The following is a 15,175-nucleotide window of genomic DNA, read 5'->3' on the forward strand; positions in this document are numbered from 1 at the left end:
AAGAGATTTCTGTGCATTAATTTTGTATCCTGCAACTTTACCAAATTCATTGATTAGCTCTAGTAGTTTTCTGGTGGCAGTTTTAGGATTCTCTATGTATAGTATCATGTCATCTGCAAACAGTGACAGTTTTACTTCTTCTTTTCCAATTTGTATTCCTTTTATTTCTTTTTCTTTTCTGATTGCCGTGGCTAGCACTTCCAAAACTATGTTGAATAATAGTGGTGAGAGTGGACATCCTTGTCTCGTTCCTGATCTTAGAGGAAATGCTTTCAGTTTTTCACCATTGAGAATGATGTTTGCTGTGAGTTTGTCGTATATGGCCTTTATTATGTTGAGGTAGGTTCCCTCTATGCCCACTTTCTGGAGAGTTTTTATCATAAATGGGTGTTGAATTTTGTCAAAAGCTTTTTCTGCATCTATTGAGATGATCATATGGTTTGTCTTCTTCAATTTGTTAATATGGTGTATCACATTGATTGATTTGCATATATTGAAGAATCCTTGCATTCCTGGAATAAACCCCTCTTGATCATGGTGTATGATCCTTTTAATGTGTTGTTGGATTCTGTTTGCTAGTATTTTGCTGAGGATTTTTGCATCTATATTCATCAGTGATATTGGTCTGTAATTTTCTTTTTTTGTAGCGTCTTTGTCTGGTTTTGGTATCAGGGTGATGGTGGCCTCATAGAATGAGTTTGGGAGTGTTCTTTCCTCTGCAATTTTTTGGAAGAGTTTGAAAAGGATGAGTGTTAGCTATTCTCTAAATGTTTGATAGAATTCACCTGTGAAGCCATCTGGTCCTGGACTTTTGTTTTTGGAAGATTTTTAATCACAGTTTCAATTTCATTACTTGTGATTGGTCTGTTCATATTTTCTGTTTCTTCCTGGTTCAGTCTTGGAAGGTTATACCTATCTAAGAATTTGTCCATTTCTTCCACGTTGTTTTATTGGCATAGAGTTGCTTGTAGTAGTCTCTTAGGATGCTTTGTATTTCTTAGGTGTCTGTTGTAACTTCTTCTTTTTCATTTCTAATTTTATTGATTTGAGTCATCTTCCTCTTTTTCTTGATGAATCTGGCTAATGGTTTATCAATTTTGTTTATCTTCTCAAAGAACCAGCTTTTAGTTTTATTGATCTTTGCTATTGTTTTCTTTGCTTCTATTTCATTTATTTCTGCTCTGATCTTTATGATTTCTTTCCTTCTGCTAACTTTGGGTTTTGTTTGTTCTTCTTCCTCTAGTTCCTTTAGGTGTAAGGTTAGATTATTTACTTGAGATTTTTCTTGTTTCTTGAGGTACATTTGTATAGCTATACACTTCCCTCTTAGAACTGCTTTTGCTGCATTGCATAGGTTTTGGATCATCGTGTTTTCGTTGTCATTTGTCTCTAGGTATTTTTTGATTTCCTCTTTGATTTCTTCAGTGATCTCTTGGTTATTTAGTAACGTATTGTTTAGCCTCCATGTGTTTGTGTTTTTTACGTTTTTCTCCCTGTAATTCATTTCTAATCTCATAGCGTTGTGGTCAGAAAAGATCCTTGATATGATTTCAATTTTCTTAAATTTACTGAGGCTTGATTTGTGACCCAAGATGTGATCTATCCTGGAGAATATTCCGTGCACACTTGAGAAGAAAGTGTAATCTGCTGTTTTTGGTTGGAATGTCCTATAAATATCAATTAAATCTATCTGGTCTATTGTGTCATTTAAAGCTTCTGTTTCCTTATTTATTTTCATTTTGGATGATCTGTCCATTGGTGTAAGTGAGGTGTTAAAGTCCCCCACTATTATTGTGTTACTGTCGATTTCCTCTTTTATAGCTGTTAGCAGTTGCCTTATGTATTGAGGTGCTCCTATGTTGGGTGCATATATATTTATAATTGTTATATCTTCTTCTTGGATTGATCCCTTGATCATTATGTAGTGTCCTTCCTTGTCTCTTGTAACATTCTTTATTTTAAAGTCTATTTTATGTGATATGAGTATAGCTACTCCAGCTTTCTTTTGATTTCCATTTGCATGGAATATCTTTTTCCATCCCCTCACTTTCAGTCTGTATGTGTCCCTAGGTCTAAAGTGGGTCTCTTGTAGACAGCATATAGATGGGTCTTGTTTTTGTATCCATTCAGCAAGCCTGTGTCTTTTGGTTGGAGCATTTAATCCATTCACGTTTAAGGTAATTATTGATAGGTATGTTCCTATGACCATTTTCTTAATTGTTTTGGGTTTGTTTTTGTAGGTCCTTTTCTTTTCTTGTGTTTCCCACTTACAGAAGTTCCTTTAGCATTTGTTGTAGAGCTGGTTTGGTGGTGCTGAATTCTCTTAGCTTTTGCTTGTCTGTAAAGCTTTTGATTTCTCCATCAAATCTGAATGAGATCCTTGCTGGGTAGAGTAATCTTGGTTTTAGGTTCTTCCCTTTCATCACTTTAAGTATATCATGCCACTCCCTTCTGGCTTGTAGAGTTTCTGCTGAGAAATCAGCTGTTAACCTTATGGGAGTTCCCTTGTATGTTATTTGTTGTTTTTCCCTTGCTGCTTTCAATAATTTTTCTTTGTCTTTAATTTTTGCCACTTTGATTACTATGTGTCTCGGCGTGTTTCTCCTTGGGTTTATTCTGTATGGGACTCTCTGCGCTTCCTGGACTTGGGTGGCTATTTCCTTTCCCATGTTAGGGAAGTTTTCGACTATTATCTCTTCAAATATTTTCTCTGGTCCTTTCTCTCTCTCTTCTCCTTCTGGGACCCCTATAATGCGAATGTTGTTGCGTTTAATGTTGTCCCAGAGGTCTCTTAGGCTGTCTTCATTTCTTTTCATTCTTTTTTCTTTAGTCTGTTCCGCAGCAGTGAATTCCACCATTCTGTCTTCCAGGTCACTTATCCATTCTTCTGCCTCAGTTATTCTGCTATTGATTCCTTCTAGTGTAGTTTTCATTTCAGTTATTGTATTGTTCATCTCTGTTTGTTTGTTCTTTAATTCTTCTAGGTCTTTGTTAAACATTTCTTACATCTTCTCGATCTTTGCCTCCATTCTTTTTCCGAGGTCCTGGATCATCTTCACTATCATTATTCTGAATTCTTTTTCTGGAATGTTGCCTATCTCCACTTTATTTAGTTGTTTTTCTGGGGTTTTATCTTGTTCCTTCATCTGGTACATAGCCCTCTGACTTTTCATCTTGCCTATCTTTCTGTGAATGTGGTTTTTGTTCCACAGGCTGCAGGATTGTAGTTCTTGCTTCTGCTGTCTGCCCTCTGGTGGATGAGGCTATCTAAGAGGCTTGGTGGGAGGAACTGGTGGTGGGTAGAGCTGACTGTTGCTCTGGTGGGCAGAGCTCAGTAAAACTTTAATTCACTTGACTGTTGATGGGTGGGGCTGTGTTCCCTCCCTGTTTGTTGTTTGGCCTGAGGCAACCCAACACTGGAGCCTACCTGGGCTCTTTGGTGGGGCTAATGACAGACTCTGGGAGGGCTCACACCAAGGAGTACTTCCTAGAACCTCCACTGTCAGTGTCCTTGTACCCATGGTGAGCCACAGCCGTCCCCCCGCACCCCGCCTCTTCAGGAGACCCTCCAACACCAGCAGGTAGGTCTGGTTCAGTCTCCCCTGGGATCACTGCTCCTTCCCCTGGGTCCCGATGTGCACACTACTTTGTGTGTGCCCTCCAAGAGTGGAGTCTCTGTTTCCCCCAGTCCTGTCGAAGTCCTGCAATCAATTCCCACTAGGCTTCAAAGTCTGATTCTCTAGGAATTCCTCCTCCCGTTGCCGGACCCCCAGGTTGGGAAGCCTGACATGGGGCTCAGAACCTTCACTCCAGTGGGTGGACTTCTGTGGTATAAGTGTTCTCCAGTCTGTGAGTCACCACCCCCAGCAGTTATGGGATTTGATTTTACTGTGATTGCGCCCCTCCTACCATCTCACTGTGGCTTCTCCTTTGTCTTTGGATATGGGGTATCTTTTTTGGTGAGTTCCAGTGTCTTCCTGTCGATGATTGTCCAGCAGCTAGTTGTGATTCTGGTGTTCTCGCAAGAGGGAGTGAGAGCACGTCCTTCTACTCCGCCATCTTGTGAACCCCCATTCTGTAGGTGGCCTTGAGGCCTAAGCTGATGATCATAACTTCATTTTTCAACCCTTCATTGCATGTCCTATTATCCCTCTAAGCTCCTCAACTGTGTCTGATTCTTTATCTAGTCCAGCACCTAAACCTCAGTTCCCAAATGATCTGAATCCACTATGCACTTATCTTTGGACTTATCTTATATTGGCTATCTTTACTGAGTTGCCTCAGTTGGGTTTCAGACATAGTCGTTCTTGCCCTATTGTATAGCAGCAACTGAGTTTCCCTTTGATGATCAGGATTAATCACCACATGGCTATGGCGACTCTTTTCTGCTTTTAATTCTACAGCTGCAGAAGCCGAAAATAGCCAGTGGGCAGTTTCAGTTTCCAATTCATCTGAACCTTGATGGTGTTTCCTGATGGAAGCATTCCTCCCTCGGATATAGGACCTCAAAAACCATGAGCCCAATGTTGCTGGGAAGAAAGGCAAAAATTTCTTCAGTGGGTTACTTGGTGTGATAGTGAGAGGGCAATTTTACCTCCTCTTTTAGTACATGGATTTGTGTGTTCCAGCTACATGAGATCCTCTTTTTATCTCCAATGTTCTGATATTTTATGATGTGCCTTGGTATTGAACCTTTTTCATTCATTGTTCTGGATACACAGAGGATACTTTGAAACTCAAAACTCATCCTTTGGATTTGGAAAATTCTCTTATTTTTATTTGATAATTTCTTCCCCATAATTTAAAATCTCTATTTTCTCTGGAGAGCGTAGTAGTCAACTATTAGGCCCCCTGGTTTAGCTCTCTATATTTAAATATTTTTCTGCCATTCTTTGTGTATTGCCCTATTTTCTGAGAGATTTTCACAACATATTTATTACAATCCTTTTACTAACCATTTTATTACCACTTCCTAGCTGTATAACATTGGGAAAGTTGCTTAATATCTCAGTCTGTTTCCTCATCTTTGAAATGGAGATAATAGCATGAAATAACCATACTTCACAGGGTTTTTTTGAGGATAGAGTCATAAAAAGTGCTTAGAATATTGTCTGACACATAGTAAGTACTCTACAATAAATATTAGTTAATATTAGGTATTCACCAGTATCTTGTGAATTTGGTTAGTGAAAGTGATCTTTGGGCCATTTAGAAGACAATTTCTAACCAGATCCTGACCTTGGTGACTTTACCACATTAGGCCTTTTTTAAGAGGACCAAACAGTTGGCCTTTGGCAATCATGCCTCTCTATCTCATTATGTCCTTCAAATGCAGCAATTTTTAAAGTCCTTCTCCATTTTTGCCTGTCTCTGTATCTGTGCTTACATGGGTATGTTTTGTAATGTAAAATTACATATAATATCTTGTAAGAAACTCTTATTCTTAAAAAGGGAAATGATGGAGGGAAACATGATAATTCATGAAGATGGTCTGCCCCAGAAGTGTGCATTTATTCTTTTATTAAGCATCTTTATTTAACACTGCTGTGTGTCTAGCGCTGTGCTAATTGCTAGGGATACAGAGATTTTTGTTTTGTCTTTTTCTTAATTACTTGCATTGAGCATCTACTATGCTTGAGAATCTATGTGAGTTCACGGTCTACGGCAGCATTTTTTTTTTCCCATTAGTGAGCCTTTTCATTGTTGTGCGTTTTTTTTGTTTTTTGTTTTTAACTGAGGGTCCCTTAGTGGTCCTGCTTCCATGAGTGGCTGTGACCAGGGGAAAAGGGGAGGGAAACCAGGCGGCACAGGGTGGGGTCATCTCCACAACATTCCATTTATACACAGAACTAAACAGACAAGCAGAGTCACTATTGCGGTTAGAAGTTGGCAGCATGGAAAAAGGGAGGAACAAGTGGGGAACTGGGGTGTTGTTAAAAAAAATACAAGTCCCCCCACAAACAGGGGTTCCTGGGGGGGAACTTGGTCTGTTTCAACCCAAGAGGAATCAGAAGATCAAAAGCGGTTTGGGAAGGCCAGAACCGTCAGGGATGGAGGGAGGAGGTGGAGGAAGGTCCAGGGGGTGCGGAGGCTGTTTGGTAACTGGGGTGAAGAGACTGCCCTCCCCCTGCTGGGATCCCCCCAGCCCCTCCTGTCTGGCAGGAAGGGGGCGGCCTGCAGCTCCCACGGGCAGGTCTGGGGCTGCCAGATGCTCCAGGCAGGGGGCTGGAGGGGGCTCACAAAGGCTTGCCCTCCAGGGAGATGACGGCACTGCCCCCCAGCTTCTCTGCCAGGGTGCAACGGTCCTTGACCTCCTCATAGCAGTTTGCTTGCAATTCATGCTTGATCCCCGTCAGCTTCTTCTTGATGGCGTCTTTGGAGCTGGCATAGATCATTTTGCTCTTAAGGGGTGCACACTCAGGGGCCCAGAAGATGAACACCAGCTCCTCCTTCTTGCTCTCCTTGGTCTCATAGGTTGCGTCATAGAGGGCGTAGCGGCAGTCCTTGTCTGGCAGCCTCTTGACAAAGGTGGCGTAGGGGTCATCTACAGTCTGGCCCACATCACCTGCCAGGATCTCCTTGCCCTCCTCCAGGATGATGTTCTTCTTGTCCTCGCTCAGGCAGAAGAGCACTGCCTTCTTGCACTTCTTCACCTCCTCTGGTGTCGACGACTTACGCATCTTCATGTCGTTGAACACTTTGGTGACCCCATCAGAGACAGCCACACCAGAGGCCATGTTTCTGGAAGAGAAAAGGAGATAACAAGGAGAGCCAGAAAAGACAAGAGCCGCTACTGCAGCATTTTTAAAGTATGGGTCGTGAAATCAATTCAGAATGTTGAAAATAGAATTAGAAAAAAAAAAATAGAATAGTACAGAATAGTAAATACCAGAGTATGTTGCATGTAATAAAGTTCAATATTGCTTCATGAAGTTTTTACTTCAGTGTGTACTGGGGTTGTGATAAAAAATGTATTTTTTACTATTTAGGTCTGGGGCAATAAAGTTTGAAAGCCACCAGTGGAAAAGACAATAAGCAAAGAGGTATTTACAGCACAATGTGATAAATATGATGGGGAGGTCTACGATGGGTGAAAAAGGGGTGTTAAGGATTGTTTTCTGGAGGAAGAGATTCTTGATCTGTATCTTAAAGGATAGGCCAATTGTAATAAATGTGGAGTAAAATATCTCCAGTAAAGGAAGTAGCATAAAAACTCAAAAATCTTTGTGACTAAAGGAACAAGTATAGTAGTAAGATATAAGTAAGAGGAAGGGGCCGGATCAGGAAGCTTCTATTCTTCATCATACTGAGGAGCTTGGATTTTATATTGAAGTCACTAGAGAGCCACTAAAGGATGGGGAAGTGACAAGATTTAATATCTGTTTTATATCGAACAGTTGACAGCACTGTGGAGAATGGATTTGAGGATAGTGACAGGAGGCAGAAAGTGGAGAACTGGAGGCATGGGAGAGCAATTAGGAGGCATAATGAAGGCCATTATAATCAAAAGAAGAGATTTTAAAAAGACTGAAGAGGATGGAAAACACAGGACTGGGTAGCTATTTGGATGTGAGGGGTAAGGAAGAGTCTGATACCCAGCTTTCTGGCTTGAGCCACTAAGACAATGGTAATGGTCTTTACTTAGGAAATATAACAAGACTAATGTCTAGTGGTTGAACAACCAGGTAAGAATAATCAATAAACATTTAAGTAGTACCTACATAGTTTATGTCAAGCATTTAGATAAGTGTTAGGGCCAAGGGTGTGGATGAAGGAGGAAGGATAGGGTAATAAGATATACCCTGGAAGAAACAGAGAAATCATGAATTCAAGAAGTGGCAAATTATGGTTTCCGTGAAACCTTCTGTATATCACCCAGCTTGAATTGATTTTTTCTTTTTCTAAACCTGTATTGCATAAATTTACCACACAGTTAAGCATATGCATTGTTAATTAATGGTTTTACCTATGTTTTGTCTTAATACATTGTAAGATCTTTATGGAGAGGAATAATTAGGTTCCCTTCATATTTCCTGCTTATGGATATCAATAATAAGCCAATACTATGTCTAAGAGATGGAGTAGAACTTCATAGCCATATAGAATTCCATATGATGAAATGTGCTTTCATCCCTTCATGGTTCTCTAGTATGTTTGAACAAAAGGGGATTTGTCTCATCTACTACTGAGCAGTTTCTTCTCTGTGATCCATGTCCCCTCTTTACCACCCAGTATGCCTTGGGTTATACTCACTTGGCTGCTGTTCCCTACCTAGAACTCTGAGCCTACTGTCTTCGATGAAATGATGTTGCTGCTACTGCCACGTGGATCTCAGTGAAGGGGTGATATGAGGAAGGCTACACTTCCCATTACTGCGCCTTAATTTTCCTTCCACACCATCAACACAAAACTAGTTCACATAAAATGCTTTATTGAGGGGCTGGGGATGATTAAAGGAAGTATAACTGCTGACTGTTTTATTACCCATCCTCATCATGAACTGTCCAGGTAAGCCCATCCATCCATCCAGGCTGATGGAAGAACAGGATGAGCAAACACTGTTATCTGGGGCTTCTTTCCAAGTAGTAAAAGTGCGAGATAATACAGGCAAGACCATGTAGATCTGTTACTCCATAATTTCTTCCCATGCTGACTTGACCAGAGTCACAGAAGAAGCATCAGGTCAGCATTACCCAGAAGCTTCCTCAAAAGCACAAAATATAGTTAACCGCCCCCCCTTTTTTTTTTTTTTGGTATTTTGGCCACACCATGCAGCATGTAGGATGTTTCCCCAAACCCAGGCCTCCACAGTGAAAGCACTGAATCCTAACCACTAGGCCACCAGGGAACTCCCTAGTTAACCATTTTTATACATAAGTTTATTCTTATCCATTGTGACATCTTTTGAAGTACAAAGACCATATACCATGGTGAAGACCTCTTAATTATTTATTTCATTTTCATGTAGTTTTTTCTTATCATATTGTCATTACCTTAAGGTGCTATATATACTATTGTCAGTGCTACTGGGAATGGAAAGTGCAGAATACTACTTTGACTGAGACCTTTTAACAGTTCTTGGTCAAGTTCCTTCTGTGTTCTCAGCTTCTGATATTTTCCAATCAAAAGAATGCCAATCATTCCACAATTCTGCCCGCTTTTCCTCCTTGATTTGTCTCTTTCCACAAGGTCTAACTGTCCTCAAGTTTCAGCTCTTTCATGTTGTTTCTCCAGAACTTTCTAACTTAAATTTCCTGATTATTCTTCTGGTCAGTACAATTTTATGCTGATCAGTACTACATTGCATTACATTATTCCTTTATAGCAATTCTTCAGAAGGCGTTTCTTCCTGGGCATACCCTGGTTCCTAGCTTCCTTGTCTTGAGATTTGTGGCCCTCTCTTCCTTAAGGAGTCCTTTTTTTAGGTCTCCCACTACAAATCTGCCCTCCCCTTTTTTGAAACTTCCTTCTCACTGGGGTTGATTTCATCCTAGGATGAGTTCTCCTTCCCCCAACAGGGCAGTCCAAGGACACAATGACCCATTGCAGGATATTTCCCACCAAAGTCTTGAGTTTCTCAGCCTAGATTTACACTCTAGGTGCATTTCAACAGGAGAGTTCCAGGGCAGCCTTCAGATTCCAAGTCTGGTACTTTCCAAGGTTTCTGTCAGTATGTTATGCAAATATACCTCCACATTCTTCCTCTAATTTTCCTGTGGGTAACTATTAGACCAAACAGACACATAGACACAAGCACACACAACTCCCAAGGACATATAATTACTGTCTGAATCCATGTTAAGGAAAACATTTTTTTTCCTCAATGCAATATAGTCTTCATAGATTTCGCTGCCCATACTAGAGATATATTATTTGTCAAGCAGTTTCAGTTTCTTTTCCCTACCCTGCAACAATGCACAGAGACCTGTCAGTGTTTAAGAAACAAGGTCCATTACAATTTCTAGCCAAATAACAGAATTACATAACTGGATAGCCATCTTCAGTATCAAAAGACCCAGCATGATTTTCCCCAGCATTTTATTATGAAAATTTTCAAAAGTATACAAAAGTTGAAAGAATTTTTAAAGTGAATTCCCAAATACCACCCCCCCCCCCAAGTTAGGTATAACATGTCTATCTATCTATCCGTCCATCCATTGTCTTTTTTCTTTTATGGATTTCAAAGTAAATTTAATATACCAGCACTCTTCTCCTTAAATACTTCATGTAATTACCTACCTAGTTCAATATTTATTTACAGATTTTTTTTCTTTTGAGGAAAAATTGGCACACAGTGAAATGTATAAACCTTAAGTGTACATTCCCTAAATTTTGGAAAATACATACATCTATAACCTAAACCCCTAGCAAGACATAGACGATTACTATTACTCCAGATAGTTCCCTCATGCCTCTTTCCAGTCAGTTCCTCTCCCTAAGCAACCATGGTTCTACTTTTTCCCACCATAGATTAGTTTTGTTTGTTCTAGAACTTCACATAAATGTAATCACATAGTATATGCTCTTTTGTATATGATTCCATGTAAGGCTTCTTTCATTTAGCATGATACTTTTACGACTCATCCATGCCATTGTGTGTATCAGTAGTTTGCTCTCTTTTACTGCTGAATAGTATTCCATTCTGTGAATATATCATAGTTTGTTTATCCGTTCTCCTATTAACGGACGACTGGGCTATTTCCAGTTTTTGGCTTTTATTTATTTGTTTAAATATTTATTTATTTGGTTGCACCAGGTCTTAGTTGTGGTAGGCGGGCTCCTTAGTTGCGGCTTGCTGGCTCCTTAGTTGCAGCACATGGGCTCCTTTGTTGCAGCAGGCGGTCTCCTTAGTTGTGGCTCCTGGGCTCCTTAGTTGCGGCACGTGGCTCCTTAGTTGTGGCGTGCGAACTCTTAGTTGCTGCATGCATGTGGGATCTAGTTCCCTGACCAGGGATCGAACCCAAGCCTCCTGCATTGGGAGCTCAGAGTCTTATCCACTGAGCCACCAGGGAAGTCCGAAGTTTTTGGCTTTTATGAATAAAGTGGTTGTGAACATTCTTGACCAAGTCTTTTTATCCACACATATTTTCATCTCTCTTGGGTAAACACTGAAAGGTAGAACTGCTGATTCATAGTGTAGGTATATGTTTAGTTTTATAAGAACCCGCTCGATCTTTTCCCGAAGCGGTTATATCATTTACACTTCCACTACAGTGCACGAGAGCTCTGGTTGCTCCACATCCTTGCCAGAATCTGGTGTTTCCAGTCTTTTTAATTTTAGCCATTCTAGCAGGTGTGTAGTACTATCTTTTTACTGTGATTTAATTTGCATTTCCCTGATGACTAATGATGTTGTGCAGTTTTTCATGTGCATATTAGCAATTTGTATATCTTCTTTTGTGAAGTGTTTGCGTCTTTTGCCCATTTTTAAACTAGGCTGTTTATTTACCATTGAGTTTTAGGAGTTCTTTATATCCTGGATATCAGTCCTTTGTTTTATATATGTTTCCTAGTTTTTCTCCTAGATGTGGCTTGCCTATTTATTTTCTTTTTCTTTTTTTTTTTGTTTTTGTCCTATTAATTTTCTTAATGCTGTCTTCTGATAAGTAGAAATTTTTGAGTTTAGTGAAATCTAATTTATCAATTTCTTAATTTATGGTTATTGATTTTTATGTTCTGACTAAAACACCTTTACCTCTGAGTCATGAAGATATTTTTTAATGTTTTCTACTAAAAGCGTTATGATTTTACCTGTTGCATTTAGGTCTATGATTCATCTCAAATTTATTTTAGTATATGTTTTGAGGTAGAGGTTGAAGTTTCTCTATTTTCCCACATGCATATCTAGCTAGTTGTGTCATTTGTTGAAAAGACTCCTTGCCCCGTTGGATTGCATTGGCACCTTTGTTAGAAATAAAATGACTTTATAATTTTGGAATTATTTCTGAGCTCTCTATTCTGTTTCATTGATCTATTTACCAATCCTTTTGCCAGCCAGTACCATATTATATTGATTTCTTTAGCTTTATACTAAATCTTGAAGCCAGGTAGTGAAAGTCCTCCAACTTTGTTCTTTTTCAAGTTTGCTTTGGATATTCTGGGGCCTTTGTTTTTCTCCCAGCACAATTTAAAAAAAAATTTATTTATTTTTGGCTGCGTTAAGTCCCCGCTGCTGCACGCGGGCCCTGCCCTGCCACTGCGAGCTGGGGGCCACGCCCTGCCACGGCGCGCAGGCCCCTCACCGCGGCGGCCCCTCCAGTTGTGGAGCACGGGCTCCCAGCTCGGGGATTGTGGCCCACGGTCACAGCAGCCGCGGCTCGCGGTTTCCAGAGTGCAGGCCTAGCGGCCCCGCGGCATGTGGGATCCTCCCGGACCAGGGCCCGAACCCGCGTCCCCTGCATTGGCAGGTGGACTCCCAACCACTGCGGCACCAGGGAAGCTCCACGATTTTTAAAGTGGAAATTTTTTCTTTACTTTGGATCAGACCCAAAGCATCCTTCCTTATTGACCTCTGAGTGGAAGGGAGGCAAAAACCAGATCCAAGTAAATCCCCAGGGGAGGGGAGGGGTGAGCGGCTGAGGGACTGGGCAGGATGTTTGCTCTTCCAGTTATATACTTTTGACTGGAATGGGAATATGTGACAAACCACAGAGTTTTTACCCAATTTTTACCTAAAGCTGCCTTGGCCTTTGATATATGCAAAGGTTTTGGTATCATTCTTTCAGCTTTATTCATTGAAAAAATGAATAGTAGCAGTTGCCGCAATAAAATATTCTCCATACTTTGGGAATCATGCTATTTACTTTTCTTATATTTCCTATAGCTGCAACAGCAAGTTTAGTACCAACTCAAGGCACTTAATAAATGTTTGTTAACTAAAATTTGGGTCATTCCAAATCATAACATTAGAGTGTTAAAAGAAGCATTAAAGCTCACCTAGTTCAATCCTCCATCTGATCATAAGGTTTCCCACTAAATACCAGCTTGTACATGACTAATACAGTAATAGGGCACTCACAACCTTAAACATCTAGAGCAGCTCATTCCGTGAATTCCTTACAAAATCTATTGAAAAGAAAACTGGCTGTTACTGCCTCCACAAGGGAATAAGGAAGACTGTGGTCCCAAACTAAGATCACTGTTATCTGCATTGCATAATTTATAGGACTTAGACTGTGAGGAAGAGCAGTTTAGGAAGATGCAATGGCAAGAGAACAGCTATTTCATCTGATTTCTGATATGCCACTTCTCCCTCTCCACCAAAATGAGAATTTATTTCAATTAGCGCCAATGTTCCTACAGGGAGTATAATACTTGTACAGTATAGAGAAGTCCTAAAATGTGTCATTTATCTAGTATCTAACTATAAGTGGCTTGGGTTGAAATAATAATTTCTGATTTATTGATTTCCAGGTCAGCCTACCAACTGAAACATAATTTGCTCAAACTTGGACACTTAACCCTTCATACTTCTCCCCAGTCTACCCCTGCCGTTTCCCCATATAGACTCTTAGCAAGGAAAAAGTTAAAAGCACAACTTATAAAGTTTGTAGGTTTTTGCAATATTTCAATAAAATATAAAGAACCATTTTATACTTCTAGGTGTAGGCTCAAACCAATCCACACTTAAAATTTCCAGATGTTCAAATATCTTTGTGTGTATGTGCCATTTATTTCATTATGCTATTTATTTCACATATTTTAAGTGAGCATCTTGATGTGGGGACGGCATAAATGCCAGCTCATTCCTCATCATAGTGATGGTGTATGTACCCTTAATCTAGAAGGAGCCCCACTCCTGGTTTAATTAGTCAGTGATCTCCTAATGCTCTACTACATGTTTGTACACCACCTTGATTTAGTTCTTGCAAGATGGCATCCATCGTAGCTGTGTGGGATATGGAAATGGGAACAAAAATGTATTCATGTCAGTAAAATAATCAGAGGAAGCTAGAATATAAACAGAACATGTTATTAAAGATAGAAGGAGGGCCAGGAGTTGTGGCAGAACAGGCTCATTGGAAATTGCCTCTTGTTTTAATAACTACATTTTAGTTTATTAGGGTGCTAGGCATTAGGATAATTCCAACTTCCACCCACAAAGTTAATGCAATGTCAGCAGCCTGGGAGTTGGAGACATATTTCTGTGGATTTGTCTAGTAAGCCCATACTTAGTTTTTGCATCTGGGGGTAATATATTATTTTCATGGGCAAGGACTTCACAAGCATATTTAAATTTCCAGCTCAGTCAAGCTTCATATTAAATATTTTATGAAACCAACTCTAAAAAGTGACTATTAATGACAGTACCTTTGCAGCTAGTCTCAGCCTTTAACTTCCAATTTCACTTTCTGAAATGTCATTCTTTTTAGACTCAGTTATCAAGTTTTCAACTTATAGTTGTGCCAAGGTGTTAAAATTATTTCTTGTTTACAAATATCGTTTGCAGTCTAAAGAAAGTTATAAATTTCTATACTGGCATTCTATTTTTAAAAATTATAAAAAGTTTTGAATTATTTCTACCTCCTTTTCCCAAATATTTTGTGACTCTTATTTGACAGGTTTGTCTTTTGTTATTCCATTAACTAATAAGTTTTCCCTCAACTCCGATCATCTACAATTGAGGAAAAAGTAAGTTGTAGTTTGTTTTAACATCTAATAATACTATTAGCCAATCATCATAACAGAACGACAGATTTCAAAGTTTTTCAGGGCAGAAGCTCTAACTCATAGGCTTTTGTATTCATTTCCGTACTTAGTTCATCCCACAGTACATACTTTTAATACCTTTGTCCAATTTATTGTTTGTTATATTTGGATAGATGAAAAACCTAGCAAAATTCACCTTTTCTTTCTTTTGTCTGTGCTGGGTCTTTGTTGTGGCGCGTGGCGCATGGGCTACTCTATTTCTGTTGCACGGGCTTCTCTAGTCGTGGCACGTGGGCTCAGTAGTTGTGGCATGCGGGCTCTCTAGCTGTGGTACATGGGCTCAGTAGTTGCGGCGCACAGGCTTAGTTGCCCTGCAGCGTGTGGGATCTTAGTTCCCTGACCAGGGATTGAACCCGCGTCTTCTGCGTTGGAAGGCGGATTCTTAATCACTGGACCACCAGAATTCACCTTTATTTAGGGTAACTGAGCTCTCCTAACTTCTCTTTATTTAGGGTAGCTGGCAGCC

At 39.9% G+C, this 15,175-nt stretch overlaps 1 protein-coding gene and 1 pseudogene across 2 annotated transcripts in view; one reads left to right on the top strand and one right to left on the bottom strand.

Moving 5' to 3' along the window:
* The window catches only part of SLC25A12 (solute carrier family 25 member 12), a 183,455-nt gene that overhangs the window by 75,819 nt on the left and 92,461 nt on the right, over window positions 1–15,175 (top strand). The window lies entirely within an intron of this gene.
* LOC309630894 (cofilin-1 pseudogene) lies at window positions 5,874–6,830 on the bottom strand (annotated as a pseudogene). Its single transcript has one exon. The product of its transcript is annotated as a cofilin-1 pseudogene (transcript).

This window comes from Balaenoptera borealis (genome assembly GCF_965194805.1).
Source record: "Balaenoptera borealis genome assembly, chromosome: 6".
Taxonomy (NCBI): Eukaryota; Metazoa; Chordata; class Mammalia; order Artiodactyla; family Balaenopteridae; genus Balaenoptera; species Balaenoptera borealis.